Source organism: Marmota flaviventris, chromosome 8 (genome assembly GCF_047511675.1).
Source record: "Marmota flaviventris isolate mMarFla1 chromosome 8, mMarFla1.hap1, whole genome shotgun sequence".
Taxonomy (NCBI): domain Eukaryota; kingdom Metazoa; phylum Chordata; class Mammalia; order Rodentia; family Sciuridae; genus Marmota; species Marmota flaviventris.
Window position 1 is genome coordinate 104,542,038 of NC_092505.1, and position 25,963 is coordinate 104,568,000.

Sequence of the window (25,963 nt, forward strand, 5' to 3'; positions counted from 1 at the left end):
TTGGTTTTAAACAACTACCTGTTAGAATACTGCAAAACTTAGCAATCACAACTTAGAAGAAATGCTCTTTTCCCACTTTTTTTTTGCCATTTCAGTAATGTTGTTCCCTTGAATTGCCTCTTGTCCCCACCACACATTTATCATTTAAAATTCTTCAACTGAATACTCATATTGTAAGTGACCATAGTGACCAGTCACTTACCACAATGACCACTTTATACTAATGTCTTGATAACTGGTCTGACATAAGGTGATAGTGCTGAGAATTTCATTAATAGAAATTTCATGATATAAAAATGACTCATTGCAAAAGAAAGTGTATCTTTCTAAATGTTCACTGTGTTAGTCCACTTTTCCTTACCGTGGCCAAAATACCCAACAACAACAACTTAGAGGAGGAAATGTTTATTTTGGTTTACAGTTTTAGAGATTCAGTCCATGTATACCAACTCCAAGGCTCTGGGCCCACGGTGAGGTTATTCATCATGGTAGAAGTACGTGGCAGAGGGAAACTGTTCCGCTCATGGAAGGTAAGAAGCAAAGAGCAGAAGGGGCCACAAGGAAGATGAACCCTTCCACGGCACACTCCCATTGGACTACCTCCTCCAACTATGTTCCACTGGCCTACAGTTAAACCCAGTTCATCCACTCAAACTAGGATGGACCAGTTAGGTTACAACTCCCATAATGTAATTATTTTACCTCAAATATTCCTGCATTAATAGGAGCTCTTGGAGTACACCTCATACCCAAACCAAACATCACTTAAATTCTCAAATACCTGTAATAATATTTATAGTAATAAATAGTAGTAGCTTATTAAACATAATATGTCAGGCAGTGTGTTCAGCATTCTTTATGTATTAACTCATTTGGTACTTCTTGTGTGTAAATGTACTACTGTTCAAAGAAACTGGAGGACTGAGAAATCAATTTCCCAAGGACACAGTCATTCCTCCAATCTAAGTCTTTTGAACTCCAAAGCCCTTTATATCTCTCTTCAACTACAAAATGTTATATAAATAGGATTATTTCTGTGTATAAATTTTTCTTAAGCTTGTAGACTTTTATTCCAGGACCCAAAATTTCATTCTTCTTTTGGAGATAATTGAAGACATTCAGGAATGAGGGGCTAGAAGGGAAAAGATAGAGAGAAAGAATAAGCTAAAGGGATTTTTCTGTGAAGGCCTGCAAAGCTCTGAAACACCCACCCTGGAATGAATGAGCTGATCCCTGTTAAATAAAAAGAAATGAAAAGTTTTATAGGTTAGCTTGAAATGACCATGAACAAAATTAACACTATGTTTTCACTAGAGGGTTTTGAATGTCCCAACAATGTCAAACAAATTAAAATCTCTAAGTTTTTTCCCATCTTCAACATCAATTTTTAATTGATATCTGAAATCATTAAAGAGCCCAAGATACTGAAATTAAAAATTGAATCAAAAATCTATAATGAGAAGAATTAATAGAGCAAGACACACACACACACACACACACACACACATACATGCCTCTAAATATACATATTTTCTACAATATATGAGAATTCACCAATAAGGATCATAGTAAAATCACATAGAAGCTGGGTACAGTAGCACATGCCTATAATCCCAGTGACTCAGGCGACTAAGGAAAGAGGATTCCAAGTTCAAGGGTAACTGGTCAACTTAGTAAGATTTTGTCTCAAAATAAAATTAAAAGGGCTGGGGATGTAGCTCAGTGGCAAAGTGCTCCTGGTTTTTGTTCCCAGTATCATGAAAAATAAAAACTCAAGCATAAAGGAAACCCTATAAATTTCTAGGAACCAAAATAAGGTACTGAAAATGTGTCAGTTTTAGTTCTTACTCACTTACTGTGTTAAAATTACTTCATTGCCTCATTACTTGTTTCACTTATTTCATCCACGTTAATTTTAATGAATACTGAAAACATTAAAAGTTTTATTTGTTCATTTATAACTTTGGTCTCTGTGTTCTCTCTCCCCCCTTTGGAATGTAAATTACTCAATCTTTAATTTTCTGTATAGGTTTTTCTTTAGAAAGCTCAACCCCTGTTTGGGCAATGACTTAACCTATTTGAAGCCAAATTTTCTATGTTACAAAGTTGAAACTAAGAACTATTTTTTTTCATAAAGCAGAAACTGTATAAAAATACATATTTATCAGACATTTTGGTAAAAAGAAAATTTCAATGCCAGTTACCTTAAACATTTAAGCACTTTATCCCTTCAACCTTTTTCACAGGGAAAAAGAAATTCCAAATCCCAGAGGGACCTGGGCAGAGCATAGTACACATGGATGGCACATGGGTAAGGGGTGGACATCATCCTGGTAGCTTCAGAGAACAGGAAACCCTTCTATGAGTCCTACATCAACAGAGGAAATAAGAGTTTTGACAACTGGGATACCCAGAAAAACAAGTTTTAGGAGACCAGGGAGTCAAGGTCTATGTCCACGTAAACTATAAAACTCAAAGCACTCCACAAAAACCAACCAAAGCCTTATCATTTATCCACAGCATTAAAACAAATTTGCATCTTCATGCTTATAATATAGAATGGACAACTTCAAATATCTTACAAATGATTATGAAGCCAAAAGAAGACATTCTCATTACAAGTTAACATTTGTCCAGAGGGCAAGCATTACAAAATAAAGTTTTCCTATGAACCCTACAATATAAGGAAGGAACGTGGTTCTGCACCACAACCTAATGCAGGCTGGGAAGCCCAATGCCCTTCCCTAGATGAGAGATTTCCTTAGTGAAAATCTTAAATCCCATTTTAGGTGCTTAACACATGAGTGACAGTCACTTTCATAACTTTAAATAAAAACTATTTGTACCACTTACTAGTAAAAAACTAGAATTTTATAAAAGCAATTTGTTTCCTAGAGGACTTTTAATTTTCAACTTACTGACTTATATCAAGATTACAGATTGTATTCAAGTATACAGAGAATTTTTCTGTAAAATAAAATAGTATTAAAGTAAAGAAATGCTTCATATATGTTGCTAGCAACATATTTACTACAATTTATTTTCTTTCTCTCTAGTGATTTTTTTTTACAAAGATAGAATCCACTAGAAAGTAATAGTTTATAAGCTAAGGGCACTAAGGATCTTTTGAAACTCCCATGTGGCCACGGTTTTGAAAATTTGATAATCACAGCTTTCCAATACAGTTCACCATGAATTCTATACTCTCAAAGATACAGGAGAAGTGCCCAATTGAAAACAAAATATAATTTTGTCATTAAAACTTTTGTAAACTTGGTTAGATTGAGTAATTTAAGGAACTTCCTTTTAGCACCTTAGGGAATTCTTTTCACTGTCTCAGCCTAAACCCTAAGCCCAATCCTGTTTCTCTCTGATTAGAAAATGATCATAACACCTGAGCATGCTCTATGCATGGTTTCTCCAGAAATTATCCTACCCAGTGCCATGACTTTGTATACCTGCTCTATGTCAAATATTCCTACATATACATCTCGATGCCTGGCCTTACCACCAAGCTCCAAAAATTTATATATACAACTGATTACATTTCCTTCTGAATGTTTAATACATTCCTCAAATGTAACATACTCAAGTGAAAAATATTGACATACATCTCTATACAGACACACATTCTCACACACACCACATCCAGTCTTTCTCTAGTCATTTTCATTTCACATAGTTCACCCAATTCATGACACCAAAAACCTAGTAAGATTCTGTAATTTCAGTCTCACTGCCCCTCCTAGAGTTGTGTCCCTACCCTCCCATGCCCACACGTGGACACACACACACACACACACACGCACACACACACACACACACACACACACATACACCCTAAGTTCTTGCAATTTTGGCTCCGAATAATAACCAGATCTATTTCTTTCCCTCCCCATTGATGCCACCCTGGTCCAACCCACTTTTCATTTTTCCTAGGATTCCTACAATAGCCTCCTTGCTAACTTTACAGCTTCCATTTTTGAGCACCCCTACACATTCATGCACGTGTACATGCACACACACACACACACACACACACACACGGAGTTAATTCTCTGTATATCAACTAAAGACATCTTTCCAAAATGCAAATACAGTCACGTCATCCTCCACTTAATATCCTCCAGTCACTTACACCTCCCTGATAAAAACAGTCCTTTACGTACAAGGAGCCTACCAACGCCTGTGATCCAGCAATCTGATCTTCTCTGTCTTTAGCCACACTGGTCATCTTTAATGACATCTATTTCATTCCTGCCTAGGACTTTTCACAGTTAAACTGCCTGCAATTCTCTGCCCCACGATTTTAAAAAGACTAGTTCCTTCCTATCATCCATAACTTGATGTGAATGTCACATCCTCATTGTGTTCTTCCCTACCTACTGTGTGTGAATTGTTCTTCCAATCTTCCTCAGTGACACATCATTCTGTCATGGTGTTTCACTTCACTGGCATAAATATAAACATTATCACTTCTGGAAGATATTTGAATAGGTTATGTGAGTAAAGAACATTGTCCTCACCAATGTGGGTGGACATCCAATCCATTGAGGGCCTGAGTAGAACAAAAAAGCTGAGGAAGGACAGAATTGACCTTCTCTGTTTGACCTTCTCTGTTTCATCCTTTCTTTGGGTGTCTCTAGCTTTCAGGCCTTTGAACTTGATCCAGGACTTACCCTATTACCTTTAATTATATGAATCAACTTCTATAATAAATATATTTTGTTGTGTGTGTTGTATATGCTTGTGTGTGTGTGTGTTATTTGTTCTATTTCTCTGAAGAAACCTGACAATTTATGAAAAGCCAGCCTCTACCTCAGAGCAAAGCTTGTCCAAGGAAGGGGGCCTGACCTTTGTCCTTGGAAAGACCCACAGAGCACTCCTAGGCACATACCCACCCTGCTGAGTTGTTTATCTACAAATAACAGGAGAGATCTGCTGCACTAGGTGTCCCTGATCAGTCAGGCTAGGTGGAGACCCATAGCAACTCCCTGGCAGCCACCAAACAGCATGAGACAGGGAAATACCTGGGATGCCAGATGACCCTCCCAGTAGTTTATGGTGGTTGATAACATGTTAGGAAACCATGTAGTTCAGCATGTACTCCCCTCATGGTTTAAGCCATCCCCCTCTTGTACCAGCCAATCACCCTTACCCAATTTGTTCCCGCCAGTGAATGTGCTAATCATGTTTTAGAGTTGTTTTATGATTTTTCCCATGATGTGTGATGATTTGCTAAAAGAGGCTATGATGTATGTGAAGTCCCAGTCTTCCCCAAAGAGTGTATAAAACTGCTGCAAACCCTCTCAGTGTCACCAGTTGCTGTGTGCGCACGGAGGACCAAGCTAGCTCAAAATAAACACCTCTTTGCTGCTTACATGGATCTTGGTCTCTGGTGGTCTTTTGGGGGTCCCGAATTTGAGCATAACATTTATACATGTTATGTGAGGGTATGAGTGTGCAAAGTTTGATGAGGAGTGTGATTCTTGTGCTAATGCTGTGACACTAGAGTAACTCACCAAATTCTAATTGTGTTTATGTCAGAGCTACACTTGCTGGCTTTTAACATGGAGTAAGAGTCTAAGAATGCAGTTGACATCTATAATTAGCAAGACAATTGATTGTCCCCTGGAGTTTTCAGAAGGAGTGGAGACCTGGCAACACCTTGAATTTAGTCCAGTGAAGCTGGTTTTGAACTTTAGAACTTTATACTAAAAGAAAAACCACTGATTTTTATGGCAATTTGTTATAGCAGCAATAGGAAACATTATAATAAGAAACCTCACAAAGAAGGCTATTTGAGGTGAGGCAGGGTATGCATTAAAACAAAAGTTTCCTTCATGCCACATTCTTACAAAGTTGAATTTTAGATGGTGTGTTTATTCAGTGCACATCTACTCTTCTTAAAGATTTAGTTGAAAAAATATTTAGTGACCAAACAGAATAAGCATGCCTTTTCAACAGTTGAAAAGGTAAAACTACTATCGATCCACTTATAATTCAAAACATTTTTTGAAATACTTCACTTTAGCTTAGGTATTTATATGAATATTTAGCTCTCACACTGTAATTAATACACACTTCTTTGAATTAAAAACTTCAACATTTTAAATAATTTGTTAGCAGGAAAAATAATATTACATTTATGAAGTCATTTTAAATGGGCTAAATTGTTGAAAGAGGCACCATATGTCAGATTTAGTATCTGACTTATTTTCTCCTACTTGATATTATATTTTTTAAAACTCTTGTTTATAAATATAAGAATAAAAGTAATAACCTGCTTTATAACTGCTAGATGCTAAGTCTGAGAAGTCTAGAATTTGCCCAAGAGGCTGTATGTATGTAGTAAACTAGCAAATTTTAGCAACCAGTTCTATACAATAGAAAAAAAAAAAAAACCCTGAGTTATACAGTTTACTCATTTCCATGGTATAAAGATTCCCATCATGACATATTTCAGTCTGCCAATGTGATACCAACCAGCTTACAAAAATTTCTGAAAACTTTACAATTGATTCTTGCAAGTCAAGAAAAGATGGTTCTAGCATGCCACTATCTATACAGCATACAACTTTTTAGCTACTAGTAATGGAAATTTTTATCTTTTTAGCTACCAAGGAGCCAGGTCACTCAGATCTACTGGATGTTCTTTTACCTAAGGGGGGGGGGCAAAATAATACTCATGCTATGATATTTTCACTGAAGGTGAATAATTATGTTTCTTATTTCACTAATGCTTTATTTTTCAACATGTATAAGAAGAACAACCTATCTTTTTTGAATGCCTGCTTTGTGTTGGGCATCTAATTTTGTATTCATTAACTCCATTCATTTTCACTGCAACTCTGGGATCTCAAATAACTCATAGTTCCCATAATTAACTGTCTGCATCTAACTCTTAAACTACTTTTATTCTTGCAGAAAAACTTTTTTAACAGTTGCTGTTGAGTATTTTCAGCCACATTAAATTAAATAGTAGATTCATTCATTTTAGTCATCTTTTCTTCAGACTTTGGCTTACCTTTTCTTTTCCACTGGGTGGGGGGGAGGGTAGTCTTAAATTTATAAAGTTGCCCAAAAGTTCAGCAATCAAATAACTTTTTTCCCAAAATGTAATTTTCATCCTCTCATCCACCCATCAATTTAGTTCATAGTGAAAAGTACAGAAGGCAGACTGAGGCTGCTATCAGTGTATTCAGAGTTCCTGATGCATTTTTTTCCTTAATAAATTTGGCCCATCTGTGCACATGCCTGGACAGTTTTATTAAAATCCCCTTACCGAAAATTTATTATCTACAAAGCACTTTACAAAATAACCTTTCTTCAGAAGTTTCATGATAAATATAGCAAACACAGCCAAATTTTAAAAATAAGCCAAACTATTATTACCCTTGCTTTTATCCAACCAACTGAGCCTGAGTCTCTCAATCAGTGTTGAAAGCATGCCTTTTCAACACACTAGAATAGGTGGTACTTTGTAAGGGAACATTTTTTTAGTTTGGCTGCGGTTTTGATCCAAAATAGATTCAGCCACTTCTATCACACAGTGATTCCTATCACAGGAGAGATACCTTTTTAGGTGATACTAAAACTGACTATAGGATTTTAAAAATACCTTTATTCCATATTTGGACTTTCTTTGATATTTTTTCTGGCCAAGATATTCTTCTTTTTCTAAGATTTTCCTTCCAAATTTTTGTGATTTGCAAATGTCACTGAAAATGTAATAGACCCATATATTTGATACATTTTTACAAATGTAATGTAGATACATAGATTGGGCTCATTTGTGTTTCTGTGATGATAATTTCATACTTGAATTTTAAAATATACTCCTCTTTATCTGAAATTTTTATTCTGCAGTTACGGGTAGCTGGTTGCTAATACACTTACCACTTTAGAGCTGATTCTGAGGACTTTGAGGAATGATGCCAGGTCTGTTTCACCCTTGCTGATCTCCTGTTGCAATGAATTTACTCTCATTATCTGTTTTATTTTTAATAACTTTTCAAGTATACTCTGAAGTGTTTCCTTTTCATCCCCAAATGTTACTACCAACTGATTTTTTTTTTTAAATTATACTTTAAGGAAGTGAACAAAGGTTGCTGTAAAAACCACAACACACACGTACACACACACACACACACACACACACAAACTCACAAATAAAGAATTTAGGCTACAACTATATCAAACAAAAAAAAAACATCATAGGATGAAGAGGACCTTTGGCATAATCATACATATTTAACATAACATACATATTTGGGTGCCATTGCAGCAAGAAGTTGAATTAATCTGTAGAAAATAATTTTTTCAGTGTAAAAATCAAAAGATTAAAACACATGGCTTAAGAGAAGAAAAGCTGATTTCAGAAAAAAAAAATGGTGGTGCTCATGTCTTTTCATTCCTTTACTCCATCAGCCAGAATGCATGGCTCAGGTTGTCTGGGCTCCACTGCAGGGTATGTACTAGGTTGCCTGTCATGGCACCCATCTTGTAATTTCTCACTTTTGCTCCTCTGTCCTTATTTGTCTCTCTAGGCCATCAAAGCAACCAGCAACCAGATTGGTCCAAAAGGAGTTTGCTGTTTGGCTTACAATAAAGCCAGTTTTAAAATGTTTACACATTTGTAAATTACACCTAGATTATTTGATACTATCTAGTACTATCCAAGGAAGAAACAAATGGAAATAATTTTTTATTAGGACTAGGGCCTAACATTTCAAACCTTCAGAAAAGTTAACAGAATAGTACAATAATCATGAATATGCCCTTCACTATTTGTTTTCAAACGTTTTTAATACTGCCCTCCTAAGAAGAATTTTAGCATAACTATTTCCTAATTGCCAATCCCCATCCAGTGAAATTTTATGACTGTAGATATACTGTATATCTGCTTGTATACTCTATGCATACCTATATTTTATATGTCTCTCAAGAATGATTATCCACTTCTCTTAGAGGAAACACTGGCCCAGATGAGAATCCATGACCTAGATACACCAGTTAACATTTTTCCAGTTATTTTCATAAGAAAATAACTTCCATATATATATGTATACATACATATATATATATATGGAAGAATTCCAGTATTTTCTCATATATATACACATATAGTACATATGTATACATATATGTGTATATACATGTACATATATATGTATGTATGGAAAAATGTTAAGTGGCATAAGTAGGTCATGTGTAGACACACACATATATATATATACACATGCAATATGCAATTTTACATTAACTAAATTTACCTTTATAATACATTTAACATATATACCTTTATAATACATTTAAATATACACCTTTATAATACATTTAACATTTTTTTTCCAAGAAAAATTGAGACTCTGAAAAGAAGTATCACATTCACCTTAAAGCTTCTGAGCCTGCAGAAAACCTTCCAAAGTTAAAGACCCACCCTTGTTCCATTAGACCCAACTCTACATAGTCCAATTTTAAGCAGTGTCCATGATGAATCCTTCAGCATAAATGGGATGCAAATTGTATGTCTGTATAATTGAATGACTAAAACTAATGTACAGATACTGCCACAAATGTTTAGTTTTACATTGATACGTTGAGCACAGTATTTCTGACCAGATTAGTCAGCATAACCTGCTTATAATCAGTAAGTTATCTCAGGTCTAAAAAGCTTGAGTAGTTTTCCTAGTAATTAGGGTAAGATACATGGTCTTCCTAGATGTCAAACTCAATCTGGAGTTAATAGAGTCACTCACCAAAGTCTCACCATGGCTAGTTATGGTGAAAATCTCCTCATGGCTTACAGTGGAGCCCTAATCCTCCTATAAGGATTTATTTGAGCTTTTTAGAGGTGATAAGGAGTTTATGGTATTCAACTTGACAAGATCTTAAGTAGTTTCTTCTAAAATCCATTTTAAAAACAAATTTGTTTCATATATTTAGATATGTGCATAAGATATTTGTCCAAAGAAATAGTTCTATGATAAAAATGTTTAAATTTGCTGTCATTTATTGAAAGCTATCCTCTCTTTTCTAATAATTGTGGATAGGAATATATTAAATTGCATGTCCCCAAAAGAAAGGTTATGTATTTTATACAAGAACAAAATTATGACAGGAAATTAAACATAACGCTCCCCCAGTTCTGAAGCTCAAAAGCAGTCCACTTAAAGTGATAGAGATGAAAATAGCTAACCCACCTACTTCTAAGAGCAAGCATGCATTTGTTTGTTAAAGCTGAGGGAGAGAAAGGGGCTGGTAACAGGACATATATCTCCTTAATTCTAATACATGCAACAGCATAAACTAATGATTCACAAGAAAGGTAACACAATGTTTCTCCCCCCACCACCCAATCCTTGATTTCACTTTTCAGTTTGACTGACCCGCAGGCAACCATGATCAGAAAATGCTAAATGAACAGTTCTAGAAACAAATAATTCTTAAGTTTTTTTTTTGTTTTGTTTTGTTTTAGTTATACATGAACACAATATCATTATTTTGTTTACTCATTTTTATGTCGTGCTGAGAATCAAACCCAGTGCCCCAAATATGCAAGGCAGGCACTCTGCCACTGAGCCACAATCCCAGCCCAATTTTTAAGTTTTAAATAAGATTTTTCATGGTATATTGTTGTAGTCGCTCTATTTTAATGTTATTCATTATTGTTTATCTTTCACTGTGACTAGTTTATAAATTAAACTTAATTATAGGCTGTATGCTTAGTAAACAGCATAGCATACGTAGTTTCAGTACTATCTGTGGTTTCAAACACCCACTAGGAGTCCTGGAACATATTCCCTGCAGATAAAGGTGACTACTATATATATATATATGTCTTATAATATATTAATTAATGCTAGTGGTTTGGGGTCATGCACAAGGTTCTGGGTTCAATCCCCAGCACGACAATAAGTAAATAAATAAAATATGCTAAATCTCATTCATAACAAGATATGCATACATTAAAACCAAAATAATGTTGTAGTTTGCATATGAGGTGTTCTCCAAAAGCTCATTTTAATGCAGGAATATTCAGAGTTGAGATAATTAGATTATTAGAGGTAGAATCTAATCTGTCCATCCTAGTTTGAATGGCTAGGTTGTAACTATAGACAGGTGAGAAGGCATGGTTGGAGAAAAAAAAAAAAGCACAGCATACATAGTTTCAATACTATCTGTGGTTTCAAACATCCACTGGGAGGTGGGTCACTGGGGAACATGTCCTGCAAGTGTATATCTGCCTTGAAATTCCTTCTCCCAGGTGCTCTCACTCTCCTTCTTGCCCCTTCTTCATTCCAGACCCAATCATCAGCTGAATAGCTTTTCTCCTCTGGGCCCTTCCCTAAATTATGTGCTCCTCACCTTGGGCCCAGAGCAATAGAGTCTGCAGTCTAAGAACTGAGACCTCCAAAACAGTAAACCCTAAATAAACCTTTCCTCCTCCAAGTTGTTCTTGTCAAGCATCTTGGTCACAGTGACAGAAAAGCAGACTGAAAAATGAGATACATTTTTTTTTCTCAATAGCCAAAGGTTGAGAACAAATAAAACACTATGTTAGTATATGTATGTGTTAATAGGCATTCTTACATCTTTCTAATTAGGGATGTAAATTAGTGCTCCCTCTGTGTAGGAGAGTTTGGCAACAACAACCAAAATCATTTAAAGCATATACATCTTTCAAGTGTAGAAATCAGTATCAGGAAATTATTATACAGATATATTTGCACATGTTCACAGAAACATATACTAGCCTATCCAAAAATGTTATAATAGCAAAACTGGTTATAAAGTTCATTAATAAGGTGCTACCTAAATTATAATTTTTGAAATGAAATAATATTAGTAACTAAAAATAAAATGCCCCTCTACATGTACAATTGTGAATCTGCAAAATACATAGTTTTTAAAAATAGTGAAATTCTGAAAAGAATGTTTAATCAGTGTAAAAAATGTGAATTATAATTATATTATATAAAATTGATATAGAATATTTCTAAAATGAAATGATGGCCTTTCAGTGGGAGAACTCAAAGACAAGTAGATGGAAGAAAGGCTTAATTTTCACTGTACTCTCTACTGAATTTTATATCATGTGAGTATAGTGTATTTAAAAAATAGAGTGTGTTTATGAATAAACAGAAGACAGTATATCAAAAATAAAATATTTGATGGTCATGTGAGTCAGCCTTCAAAAAATAATCAAGCTCAGAGACTAGCAAACTTTTTCTCCAGGTCCAAATAGGATAGAATTTAATTTTGTGGGCAATAGATGTCTGTCATAACTACTTAACTCTTCCAAAGTAGCATAAAAGCAGCCATAAGAAAATGCAAAAGCTAATAAGTTTGACTGTGTGCCCATACAACTTTATAATAGGCACTGGGCTGCATTTAACCCAGAGGCCATAGTTGACCCCTGATGTCACTGTTATTTTCATAGATAATTTTTTCCTCCTATACAAGTCTATAACAACTAGTTAGTGAAGTATGAGAGACAGTTGTTCAAATTTCAAAAATATAAACAACCCTCAGGTGCAAATTACACATCAAACACAAAAAATTGTTCTGAATCACATAATTTTCTTCAAAGAATTCGTAGATGTCATGTATTTAAATGTTGAGTAAACTTAGTAGAGTAGAAAGCAACAATAAAATCTTAGATTTTTTATTGCAGCACAGATTATAATTTAAGAACTTTGTTGAAAGCTAATTGCACTAGGCTAATAAAAATATTACATCTCAAAATAGTAAATATTGACAAATAAAACCAGAAGAATTTATGAAACTATAAAATATATCCACTCTTACCACAAACCTTAATGCAGTATATTGAACAGATAATAAAATTTTGAGTAGATAATAAAAGGCAATGGTTTATCTTTAATAAATTGTAAACTACTTCAAGTGAGAAATTTTTATTAGCATTAAACTCAGTGTTCTTGCTTATTAGTAGGTTTTGCTTAGTCATGATATCAGTGATTTTTATTTCCTTGTACACTGAAACCATTGTCAAGGTTTTCTATGCATCTCAATTGACAAGAGAAATATTGTTTACTTTGATTTGCTTTCTTTGCAAGTTTGCAGTGTGCATTGAAGCAGGTTATCAGAATTCAAGGCTATCTGTGGGCCACATGAAAACACTTAAGACTTAAGCTTAGTAATTCTCATGTTGGAGAAAAATGTCAGATGGAAAGCAGAATGTATTCAAATATTAATACAAATTTGGGGAAATATATATTGTTTTTAGGGACCAATTTAATAAGCAGATAAGGTTGCCTTCCAGAATTTTATATCAATAGACATACTTGAAATAGACAGTTTGAACAGCAGTGATGAGAAAAGTTTAACAAGGCAATGTCAGGTGACTTTAAATAACTAATGCACCATCTTGTCAAATACCTTGATGGACAAAGTGATAGCAAGAAACCAGACAGGTTAAAGCGAGTTCAACCAGACTATTAAAAAAAAATGGTTTCTAAAAAATTCTCTATCATTGCAGTGGCCCCAAATACTTTCATTTGCAGCATCTTCACTTGGCCAATGAAAGATGACAGGTAAAAGCTACGGCAGAGACAGATGCCATTTCACTTGAATCAGACTTTAGGCAGCATATTTCAGTTTTTATCTCTGTTTCTGAAATTGGTGGTGAGGATCATGATACCTTTCTTTGACTACACCATTTCATCATTTGAATCTCATTTAATGTAACCACAGTGTTTCACAAGGAAGCAGCAAGATCATCAACAATGTGTACAAATTTGTGTTTCCTTACAGTCAAGAGTTTTCTAAATACTTTTGGACTGAATGTGCATGGAATCAGAAAATGACATATCTTAAGTTCTGAAAAACACACTCATAAGCTTCTGTGAGATTTGCCAAGTTATGTCTGTCAAGTAACCTACCTCAGAGCCCCAGCAGGACTTCAAGGACCTCATATCTATAATTTGAAAACATATCAGCTGTATTGATCTATATATCTTTTCAGTAATAAAGGGATGAAAACCAAGTTTTCTCCTCAGGCTGAGCTTAAAATTCCAAAAAGTTTAATTCTTCCAAAAGGTAGAAAACTGCATCAAAATATCAGCATATATTTAGTAATGCATCTTCTATAGAAAAAAAAGGAGTGCAGAAAACAGACCAACAATCTTACAGAAAACACTTAAAACATATATGTTGTATATATTTATGCATATATTATATTTAATAAATATATTTTTTCTAAAATGATACATTTTAACAGCTCTCATACTAATAAAATATTATCAAATATATTAAGACTATTTAAAGACTATTAAAAAAAGAAATATAAACATTTTAGAATGCAAATTAAAATAATGAGATGTTATTTTCCAACTATCTGATTGGCAAAGATTAAAGACATCGGAAAAGTGTCCAATGCTGGCTCCAGGGTAATGAAATATATATTCTTTATTGTGATGTAAAATGATATTAACCTCCTATTTAAAAATCTATCAACAGTATCAAAATTTTAAAAGGCTATACCATACCATGGAATGTATAAGAAAGAAAAGTATATACTAAAAAAAAAAGTGAGTGATTATTCAAAAGTGTTCATTATATAGCAGGCTTACTCTTACATCAGGGAATAATGGGTCATCTAAGTATATTTAATATTTGTAATATTAACCAAATTCTTATTACATACCCATAATAGTACTAAAAAATGTAGGTGCATTTTATAGAGGATTAGAGAGTTTATAAACTTTTCCAAGTTATCCAGACAATGAATGTCATAACCACTCAAATACAGGTCTATCTGACTAAAAAAATACAATGTATTGGCTGATCACATGTAGGACACTCAGCCATCACTGCTAGCTCTACTGGCCACTACCTGCAGTGGTGCTGCCAGTAGGGCCTAGTGACACTCGGCTATAATCCTAGCTACTTGGGAAACTGAAGTAGGAGGATTCAGGTATGAGGTCATCTGAACAATTTCAAAAAATTAAGGATTGAGTCTGTGTCTCAATGGTAGAATAACCAGTATTGCAAAATAAAACAAGACGGGAGTATAGGAGGATAGTTCACTGGCAGATGAGAAAAAAGAACCTGCTAGTGTAGCCCAGGCCCCTGCCACAGCCCTTAGAGTGACAGGTGACTTGGCTTCTGTAAAATTGGGAGGAACACCAAACAGATGGAAGGTTTTATCCGACACTCTATAATTAAAAGATGAAGTTATAAATCTAGTATAGATTCCAAGCGCTGATACTTACAGTGAATATTATGTCCTTCCCCTTCAGACTTTGCCAAAACAACAAACATTTTCAGTTGCACCAGGATCAGATTTATCAAAAGGCACAGTGTCCAGGGTTCAATATGAACTAACACAACAGATTCAGTCAACAGACAGAAATTTCAGAATAATTTTACAGGCTCTTCAGATAACGGAGTATAAATCAAGAAAGCAGTCAAATTCAGATCATTCGTGGCTCTAATCAAAACTTACTTGCCCTGGGAATACCTCCTGTTAATATCCAGAATCTCATGGTGGAATAGACAAGTTCAGGTTTGAGGAGTTGCAACTGCTGGTTCATCTTTTTGTGATCAAACTCAAGTACTTGCTAATGTATCTCTTGGTCTGCAGGAACCATTACCTTTGTACTCATCAATAGGGTTGATCTAAACTCTTGGGGACTACTGGTCAATTCTTAGTGACTGTAGTGATTAATTGCTAATGGACACTTGATAAACACAGGAGAAGCTATGGATACTTCACACATTCAGAAAAGATTAATGCTGGTTTCTCCTGATATTAATGAAATGAAGACTGATAGAGATTTATTTGTGCCAATATATTCCTCATCACAGTTGCCTATTACAATAAATAGTATAGGTGCATTTCAACAAGACACAAATAGCTTCACTACTTCTAGTGGAAAAGTCCATTCTTCAGATCTTTAGGGAAATTTTATCCAGTTATCTGTTTCTGAAGAAACATAGACAAAATATGCAGGTTTCTGCAGCACAGCCTATTGTATACCATCTACAGCTTCGAGTCTCAGCAGCCAACCAATCATGCTCAAATTATACAAGGATTTATACCACAGACAAGCCATGGTGTGCAAGCTAGTGGTCAAAATATAACAGGCTTTGCAAAATTTTTACCTGAGACTGAATCCTGAAGCCTTTTTAATACAGGCACAGATAGTGATTCCTGGACAGATAATTTGGCAAACATGTTAAGTACAAAGGGTCCAGAACTTGCAGAATTTGCAAATACAGAATATTACTGCCAAAAATAATAATGCCGATGCCTGTTCAAACACTTGGGCTAGGTCGAGTCACAGCAGGTGGAGCTTTGACTTCAATCCTGGTTAGTCTAAGCACTACTCAGTTGCCAAATACACAGTCATAATAAACCATAGATTCCACCAGAATCCAGCTACATCCAGAGAGCTGACATTCCTGCAATAGTAGGCTCAAGGAAGAACCTAATCCTGAAGAGTGACACCTCATTGAACACCAATAACCTAATACACTTAAGAGAGCAGGTAAAGAAGGGACCAACAACATCAAGAAGGAAAAATATTTCTGAGGGTAGCTTGCACTTATCCCAACTGTAAAGAAGGTGATGGGAGAGGGAACAATGCTGGGAAAAAGAAGAAACACATCTGTCATACACCAAGATATGGCAAAGTCTACATGAAGACCTCACATCTGAAGGCACATGTGCATTGGCATTCTGGAGAGTGACCTTTTATGTGTAACTAAATGTTCCATGGTCAAAGATTTACTCAAAGTGATGAATTACAAAGGCACAGAGAACACATGAGAAGAATTTTGTTCGTCCAGCCTGTTTCAAATGCCTTATGAGAAGTGACCACTTGCCAAGTATATTAAAGTACATCAAAATAAAAATGTTATTTATTCCAGCAGTACAGTGTTAGCATCTGTAGAAGCTGAACAATGTTTGGATTACTGCAGAAGTAACAACACTTAACCTTGCAAACATTCAACAAGGTTCTGTTTTGGAGATAGAAACTGTTAATACCACCACCAGCAATCAAGATACCCTTACCAACACTGAAATACCCTTACAGCTGGGTCACAAAAAGAGGCAATGGAGTAAATATTAGGCAATACTTATCCGTCATGATTATTTTTATAGAGTTGTGAAAAGAATGTTATTCCTAAGTTCTTAGACACCTTTTAATTCATGTGCAAAAATATTTGGATCAAGGGTAATGGTTTTACATAACACTGAAATGCTTTACTTTGTATGATACTCTACAGTGTGTTAAAAATGGTAAAGCTGCCTTCCAATAAAAATTAAAAACAAAAGAAAATTCACTGAATGAAATGAAAGTAAGATTTCTTCCTTAGTTTTCTTCACAGCTTCAGGTACAATTCTGGCTGTCTTCTTATATCCAGATCCCAAATCCTAATTCAACCCTTCAACCCTGGTTAGTCTAAGCTCTAGTCAGTTGTCAAATCTATAATAAATTCTGCCAGAATCCAGCACAAATCACAAGTGAAGATACCACATAAAATGAAATCTATCTTCACATAGTCTGCCCATTCACAAATTGGCACTCCAGTAGATGCTCCACTTTTTACCTATACTAAAGCTGAATGTTTATATAAGTAGAAATACAACCTTGAGAAAGTTCTGGAAAGCTTTGGCAGAAATTAAAAATAATGATTCATTCTCTTCTACTATATTAGTTAGATCAAATTGTTTTTCAGTGAGTAAGGTAAATGTTAACCTAACAATTTCCCTCATAAAGGAAAAAAGGAGATGAGCTGGGAGAAAGAGGCAAGTGAGATATGAAAAAGGGGGAAAATTAGAAAAACAAAAAACAAATGCTTTTGGCTTCCTTTCATAGAGTCTTACAGAACAAAAAGAGAGTGAAATGAAAACAATGGGTCATGTCTCTCAAATCCACTAAGCACAGTGTCAGAACACTTCCCTTGACCTATCATCACATGACAGAGGAGATCTATCTGGACACAAGAAAACTGGTCCTCAGACAGATGAAGCTCTGCAAGCACCAACTGACATGCAATCCTTGAAATAGCTAATTACTGGAGACTTAAATGTTAAAGTTGTAATTACAGCTAGCATTAATTAAGAGTATCCCTTACTTCTTTCACGAGTGTATGTTGGATTGCTGATAATGTACTAGGCTTTGTTCTGAGTGCTGCATGAGAACACTGTCCTCGGAGAGCACTTGCATGACAGGGGAAGGAGTGCAACAATTAAAAATGGGTCAACATAGATCATGTCAAGTGATGAGAATATGTCATGAATCCTCCAGCAGTGACAGTGAAAGAACGTTAAGGTGAAGTTGTTCCATTGTATGTACGGTGATCAAGAGTGCCACCGACAAAGTAGCATTGGAAGAGAAACTCACTCAATACTGACCAATTCCTGCCCAGACACATTTGCTCACTTCAATGTGAGTCAGTCCAACTACTATTGGACTAACTCCAGCCCTTAGAGCTCTATGTACCCGTTCCCTAAGCCTCCCCCTTTTTAGAGATTCCTGACTCTCTGTTGAGATGAAGCTCTCTTGGTCATCCAGTTCAATAAACTTAATGCACTTGATGAGCAAGTTTCCTTGGTGGTCTCTGTAGAGGTACTCTGACAATTGAGAGTTTTCAGCATATGAAGATGGTATGGAAAACAAGAAGACTGGATGAGATCACCCAACGATCAATAAAGAAAAAGACATTATGAGGCCTGCGGCATTCTAGCATTTAGAAGTCCATTTCAAAGACCAGCAAAAGATCTGGAAATGAATTTGTCAGGGAGGTTGAAGGAGATGCAAGAAAATATGCCCCAGAAGGTAAGGAGTTTTTCATCATTATTCTTAAAAGGAATGACTATAAGAATATGTTAAGGATAAATTCAAATACAAATGGGTGGATGAACTGAGTGCACAAAAATTACAATCAGACATCAATAAGAAGCACAAAATAATAGATATTGAAAGAGATGAGCCAAATACCTCTGACCCATGGACCTTGACACACAGAAGTGGTCTGAAAAAATTATCCATATACTTAATTCCAAATAAAGTGATAAAATGTCACAGCAAATAGAAATGTCTCTTACATCAGAAGAATTTGAGCCTATGGTTCTCAATGTTCTCTTCTTTCTCTCTTGGTTAGCTATGTTCTCAATTTCTACACATTCCTCCTATTTTTCTGCTCTATTCACTTTTTTTCAGTCTTCCTTCTGCTCAGCATGATCTAGTTTCATTCATTTTGTGAATCTATCAATAATAGTTTGAAATTTAAAATAGGGAGGCACAAAGCAAAAGCACAAATATCAAACCAAAAGGAAATTTTTAAACCACTGAAGATCTCATCACGAATACACAGAAATTGTCCAGCATAAATCTTTTTTGCCATGTAGGGATAATAGAGATGACAATCATACCATGTTACAATTGGAAGGGAGTTTGCAGATTGTCTTGTTCTAAGACATCTGTGCCATTTCAGAAATGAAGAAATGAACGGCAGAGAAATTAAACAATTTGCTGATAATCATTGAGCCAATTGGTAACAGATCCAAAATAAGCCTGACTCTCAGCCTAATGCTTTTTTCTCTAAACTGGGATCGTATCATAAATATTAACTTCAAACAAAATAGGTAATAACACACCATTTTCCCAGACCTTGCAAATAACATTACTTTCCTGATATAAACAAAAAATGCATGCTGAATTATTTCTTTCTGCTTAATGTTTTGCCATGAATATTTTCATCATAGTCTTAGGATCAATTTCTTTCTGTTCAAAGGGCAGAAACATCTCACACCTATTTCAGTATTTCCAAAGAGTGAAAGGGATGATGAGTAAAGATATGTAATTGTAAAAAAAAAAAAAAAAAAAGATATGTAATTGTTTGAAAATCCAAGCAAAAAAAGAATCAAGAAATGAAACCAACAAATTTTTATCTACTTATTAGCAAAATGTTTGAATTCAATGAGTTGTATTCCTTAATTCATTTTTCAGTCACTGAGTCAGGTTTTTGGTTGTTGTTTTTGTTTATGTGTTTTGCTTTGTTTTTGTTCCCAAACCTGAATGATGTTTTTCAGGTGTAACTCCAGTTTAAACTTATATGAAAATCAGAATAAATGTTATCTTACAGAACATTGGAATACATTTTTTTAAATAGTCTTTTTATAGTGGAACAAGATCTCTTCTTCCTGCCATGAACTGTTTCCCTTTTATGAGTATCCATTTTTGATATGTCTTTGGATCTATAGTTTTTTTCTGAATTTCCAACCCTAAGGAATCTTCATAAAAGATTACTGTTAATTACTCTTTATCAAATCCAATTATTTTCCTATTTTATATTTATAAAATTATAAAATAAGAAATATCAGGCCTAATTCAAATGTGAAACTAATTAATATTATCATATCCTTTACACACTAGATTATACTGAAGAGGATATAAAGCAATTTAAAAATGCCATATGTTACACAAATACTTTTAAAATAAGTAGCATAGAGCTAAGAATGCAGTTCAGTGGTAGAGAGCTTGTCTACCATGCACAAGACCCCAGGATCAATCCCCAGCATTGGAAAAAAAAAAAAAAAGCAAGACAAAAGGAAAAAAGATTTTTTTACAAAAAAACAATACTTAAGATGGAGCCAAGAATAAAGTAGATGTAGCAAAATTAATGTAGGCACATATGTAGCTCTGAGATTTCTCTATCAGACAAAAAAAAAGAGAGAGTGGTGAGGGAGATCATCAAAGTAGAATAAGCAGATCATGGAAAGGGAGGAGAAGAGGGAAACAGGAAGGTACTTGAGAAGGAGAATGAGCAAATTATGTGCAAGTACAAATATGGTATAAAGAATCCATTATGTATAATTCTAATGTATCAATAAAACTTTTAAAAATACATTTGTAAAAGTTATTCAACGAACAACAAATGAATAATTCTAAGCTAATTTAGTTATAAGAGACATGTTCCTCAAAAGAGAACAAAAGTCAAACTCGATTAGAAACCTTGATTGGTATATTTTTCTAACATCCTCTATACCAGAATAAATGAGACAATAATTATAAAAACTTGGCACAATATCCTTAAGACATAATAATTTCAATTTTCACTAAGGTTATTATTTCCCAAAGGCATCAGAAAAACTCCTATAAACTTAAGGGATCGGAAAATGTAGCTTCTATGTATCCTTCTTAAAAATTTATCTGAAGATGCACTCAAGTAGACTTCAAAGAAAATTATAATGTCAGTTCTCGTGTTAATGAGTGGTGAATAAAAGAACTGGTTAGGCTCATTAAAAGCAATCACTATAATGCTAAAGTTAAAAAAAATCATCCTAAATAAGTAAACATAAATGAAATTTAATTTTTTCTTAGGTGGAGAAGATACATAATAAATGTTAAGAAACCACAAACTGCGATTTTATTTAACAAAATCCAGACAATTGGTGAAGGAACAAATGATAGAAAACAAAATAGAAGGAACTAAAATTCCTCATTCTTATATTGGTGAAATCAGAAGATAATTCATACTCCTGACTTCAATAATTTGTGAAAATTAAGTGACCAAGCACTGAATGACATAAAGGTAAGTGTAATAAAATGGCAAAATTTCTGGTACTATGAACAGCTGCTGGCCTTAAGTGAGAATCAGAGCCAGACAGAGCTCTTACGATGGTTGGAGCTGCAGAGTACTAAGCATTGTTCCTGGAAGAACTTCAGTAGCAACAATAGTTTAAAAGAAAAGAAAAAAAAGATTAAAATGGGCAAAAGATTTGAATAGAACTTTCCTCAAAGAAGATATAGGAATGGCTAATAAGCACATGAAAAGATGCCCAATATCATTAACCATTAGGAAAATGCAAATCAAAACTACAATGAGATGTTCCCTCATCCCCATTAGGATGGCTACAGTCATAAAAACAGAAAATAAGTTTTTGACAAGAATATCAGGAAACTGAAATTTTTGTGTGACTATTGGTAGGAATGTAAAATGTTATAAAGTAATTAGAAATCAGTATAGCTACTCCTCAAAATATTAAAAATAGAACTATGATCTAGTGATCCTATTTCTGGGAAGATTCTCAGAAGAATTGAAAGCACAGTCTTTTCAATTACCAATCAAGAAGAGATAGTTGTACATCTGTGTCCATAGCCCCTTTATTCACAATAGCTAAAATGTGGAAGCAAAAAGTTCCATCAACAGATGAATGGATAAGCAAAATGTAGTGTATATATACAATGGAATATTATTCAGCCTTCGAAAGGAGGGAAATTCTGATATATGCTTCAATATGGATGGATCATGGGGACATTATACTAAGTGGAATACGTAGTCATAAAGAGACAAATACTATGTGATTCTAGTCATGAGGTCCTTAGTCATATTTAGAAAAACATAAACAAAATGGTATTTTTCATGGGCTGGGGGAGAGGAAAATGGGGAATTATTATTAGAGTTTCAGTTTTGCAGGATGAATAGTTCTGGAGATGGATAATAGAGATGGTTACACAATAACATAAATGTACTTACCATTGCTGAATGGTACACATTTAAATGGTTAAGATGATAAAGAGAGAGAGAGAGAGAGAGAGAGATAAATATGAATAGGAACATTGTTCACAATGTCCATACAAAGAAAAGAGACACCACAGTTTCATATAAGCATACCTGTTTATAGTACAAAGATCAGACAGAAACTTCCTTCATGGATTACCTAAAGAAATTCTGTGTAATATATGAACAATATTCTTAGCCTTCATATAATAAATAAAAACAAAAACTTCATAGGGCTATTTCCTTTGATCTCCTTTAAGAATGAATTAAAGAATAGGTAGGGCACCATGGAGAAGATGGTGAAGGGAAATAAAACACTTTAATTATTTCCTCTTAAACCTCACATATGAATAGTCACAAAAACTGATAAATTCCACTTTGACAATTTCTCTACGTGGCCATTTTTCTAGCTTCTTGCCTTGTTTATTTTGTGGCTTTGCATCTAAAATAGAGCTCCCACATAGGTCTTTCTGATGCATTTTTTTGGTTATGATACTCTGTCCCTCAAAAACCATTTCTTATAGGAAAAGCTAAACATGAAGTACATGAGCTTGTTCATGCAAAGCCCTTCATGATCTGGCCCTAACTCAGGGGTTGAGACTTCAAATACTGACAAAGGAGAGGCAGATATATAAATGTGTGAAGTGGTCTTGGGGTAGAGACTAGAGGCTCCATCAAAAGAGTTGTAGCCACTCAAGTCCAACTGATTTTTGCCATGCACCAAGGTTAGCCTGGTATCTCAAGAGAAACCAGAAGTCTGTATTTTTATATAAAATCCTTAGGTTTGTAAATGCGGAAAACTAATTCGAAAGAAAACTTGATATTTCTCGAGCCAATGAAAACACATGTTCCAAAAAGATATGGCCTAAGGAGCATGGCTTGGGATGTGTGTCCTATCTTGCATTCTGTCCTTTCACACTTATAGCTACAACTTCTGCTGTCCTCCCTCTGTGCTGTCCCTGCACTGTTTCTTCTGAGTGCCCAGGTTTAAGGGGAACCTTCAAGGATGATTTCACATACCAAATTCACTAAGCCTTTTCTGAACCCACTGGATACAACCATTTGTCCTCTGAAGCACCACAAGGTTTTAATCTTTTTTATGGCACTAAATACTGTACTAGTTCAATAATTATTTTCACGAATAATTTTTCTCTCCAATTAAATGACCATGAGTGCACAAGCCATGTTGGATTTGATTTTGAATACTCCACAACAAACTACACAATCGTTCACCCACTCAATACAAAAAATATTTAAGAATTAATTATCACAAGGTTTTTAATGGAAGAATTAAAATATTGAGCTATACCCACTACAGTATAGACTTTTGTATTTGATACAGGGCTTGGAAGTCATATGTTAGACAGATGGTTTTCTTTTCCCCTTCACAGTTTATATACATATTTTAGATAGGGAACTTTCTAGCATAACATCAATTTTCTTAGCACTGAGTTCTTTATTTTCCCATGAAATTAAGGTTTGCACTCCCTCAAGCACATCCTTAAAATATCTTGACTCTGTATGTAATGTTTAGATTGTTTTATAAATCAATTTTAGGCCTATGATATATTTGTGCCATTTGTCTGCAAATATAATATTTTCAAATTGGTGTAAGTTGACCTGAATATCTTCCCAAACTGAGAAGTAATATCATTTCAAATTTACCCAGTAACTATTTTAAAGTCCTGAATATTTTCTTAAATTATATTAGCTTATATTGAAATATACTTTTCCAAAGATTCATATGTTTTAATTCAGAGATTAAGAAAACAGATTTTCTAAAAGCCATTCTTGAAACCTGGACTCCCTGGCAGCCCCACACAATGGTGATGTCAATTTTTATGTTCATTTTTCAACTGCCCACCCCACCTCTTGGGAAATTCAAAGTATATTTCCAAACTGCAAAAAGCTTAACTATAATTTCTCAACTTTGGAAACAAAAGATGAAAAAAAAATGAAGTTTACAGAATGCTCTAGACATTAGACTCTCCTCCCCTCCTGCTAAAGAGTAGGTAGGCAGAGTTCCTGAAGGTGCCATAAGAAAGTGGGGATTTGAGCACAAATGAAATATCACAGGAGTTAAGGAGACTTTAGTTGATATTTGAATTTGCGAAGCTGAAGTTCAAACTGGCATTTTCACAATTTAAGCTGCATATTTAAGGAGAAAAAAAAAAAGAAGAAGAAGAAAAAGCCAAGTGCTCAAAATTGAAATCCTCCCATGAACATTCATTCTATTTGAAAAATTAGAGACTTGTCAAAGAACAGCCATAACATTTACAAAAATGTGGGGACAGAGCAAATTAAATGACAAAACGTGTGAGAAGTTTTTTGGTCCTTTCTACTAAGTGGAAGAGACACAAAAATGGGCTGTCATGTACTTTTCAAGTTAAAGACTTGCTTAAAGAGCTTTAACTCTAAATCTGAACTCTGTGTGAAGGAGTTAATAGCAACTGTGATATAACAGGCTAGTACATTCTTTGGAAGTAGACAGCAGTAGCATATATAATCTGCTGATGATTGTATATTCCGAACCCTTTCTATATGTGTTTACACTCTCAGTAGAACTCTGAGTGGCTCTCAGTCCTCATAGGAGTCATCTGCAAAGTCATAAGATAACATGAAGAAATTATAAGTGAAATTTCACAGAAAACATCCATCTATACCCAAATATATAGACATAAATATAGGTATGTATGCAGTGTGTATGGGGTTTTGCCATTTGTTTTTGCAGTGCTGGGGATTGAACCCAGTGTCTTGTGCATGCTTGGCAAGCACTCTACCACTAAGTTACACTGTGAGTCCAAGACATGTGTTCAAACCAGATAAAAAATAAATCAGTCCATTTTAAATTGCACACTTAACCAAGAACACCAATAGACTTTTAATTGTCTCCTTCTAAAATCTCTTTCTAATAAATACAAAACATTTATATTTTTTAGAGGTTAAAATGATGCTGGTGTCAAAAAGAAACATAATCAGGTAGCAAATAAAAACAATTTTGTGATGAGTTTCTCCTGTGAAGCAATAAAGAGCCTGTGCAATGGGAGGCTAAAACCTTGGAAAGAAAATGTCAAGTTGAGAAACGCTTTGACATAAAGATAATGCACAAATAAAAGGAAATAATACTTGGGGAGAGGAAACAATTGAAAGAAAAACAATTTATGTGTAATATAGAAGCTTCTGTACACACTTAAGGCATAACAGGTCTGGTAAAGGTTTCAGAAAATGATGAAATATTTTGTTGATCTCATAGAGAAAAAAGAAAACCTCAATGAAAAATCACCATTCAGAATGCCAAATTCAAAGCAGCTCCAAACTTTTATGTTATATGGAACTCTATAAAATTTAAACCTATAGTGAGATAGACAGAACAATGCCCCTCCTCTGAAAGATGTCCATATTAATCTCTAGAACCAGTGGA

General features: G+C 34.5%; 1 pseudogene; it reads left to right on the forward strand.

The window, feature by feature from the left end:
- Positions 1–485: 485 nt before the first annotated feature.
- On the forward strand, positions 486–17,102 carry LOC114106385 (transcription factor Sp3 pseudogene; annotated as a pseudogene).
- The last annotated feature ends 8,861 nt before the right edge of the window (positions 17,103–25,963 follow it).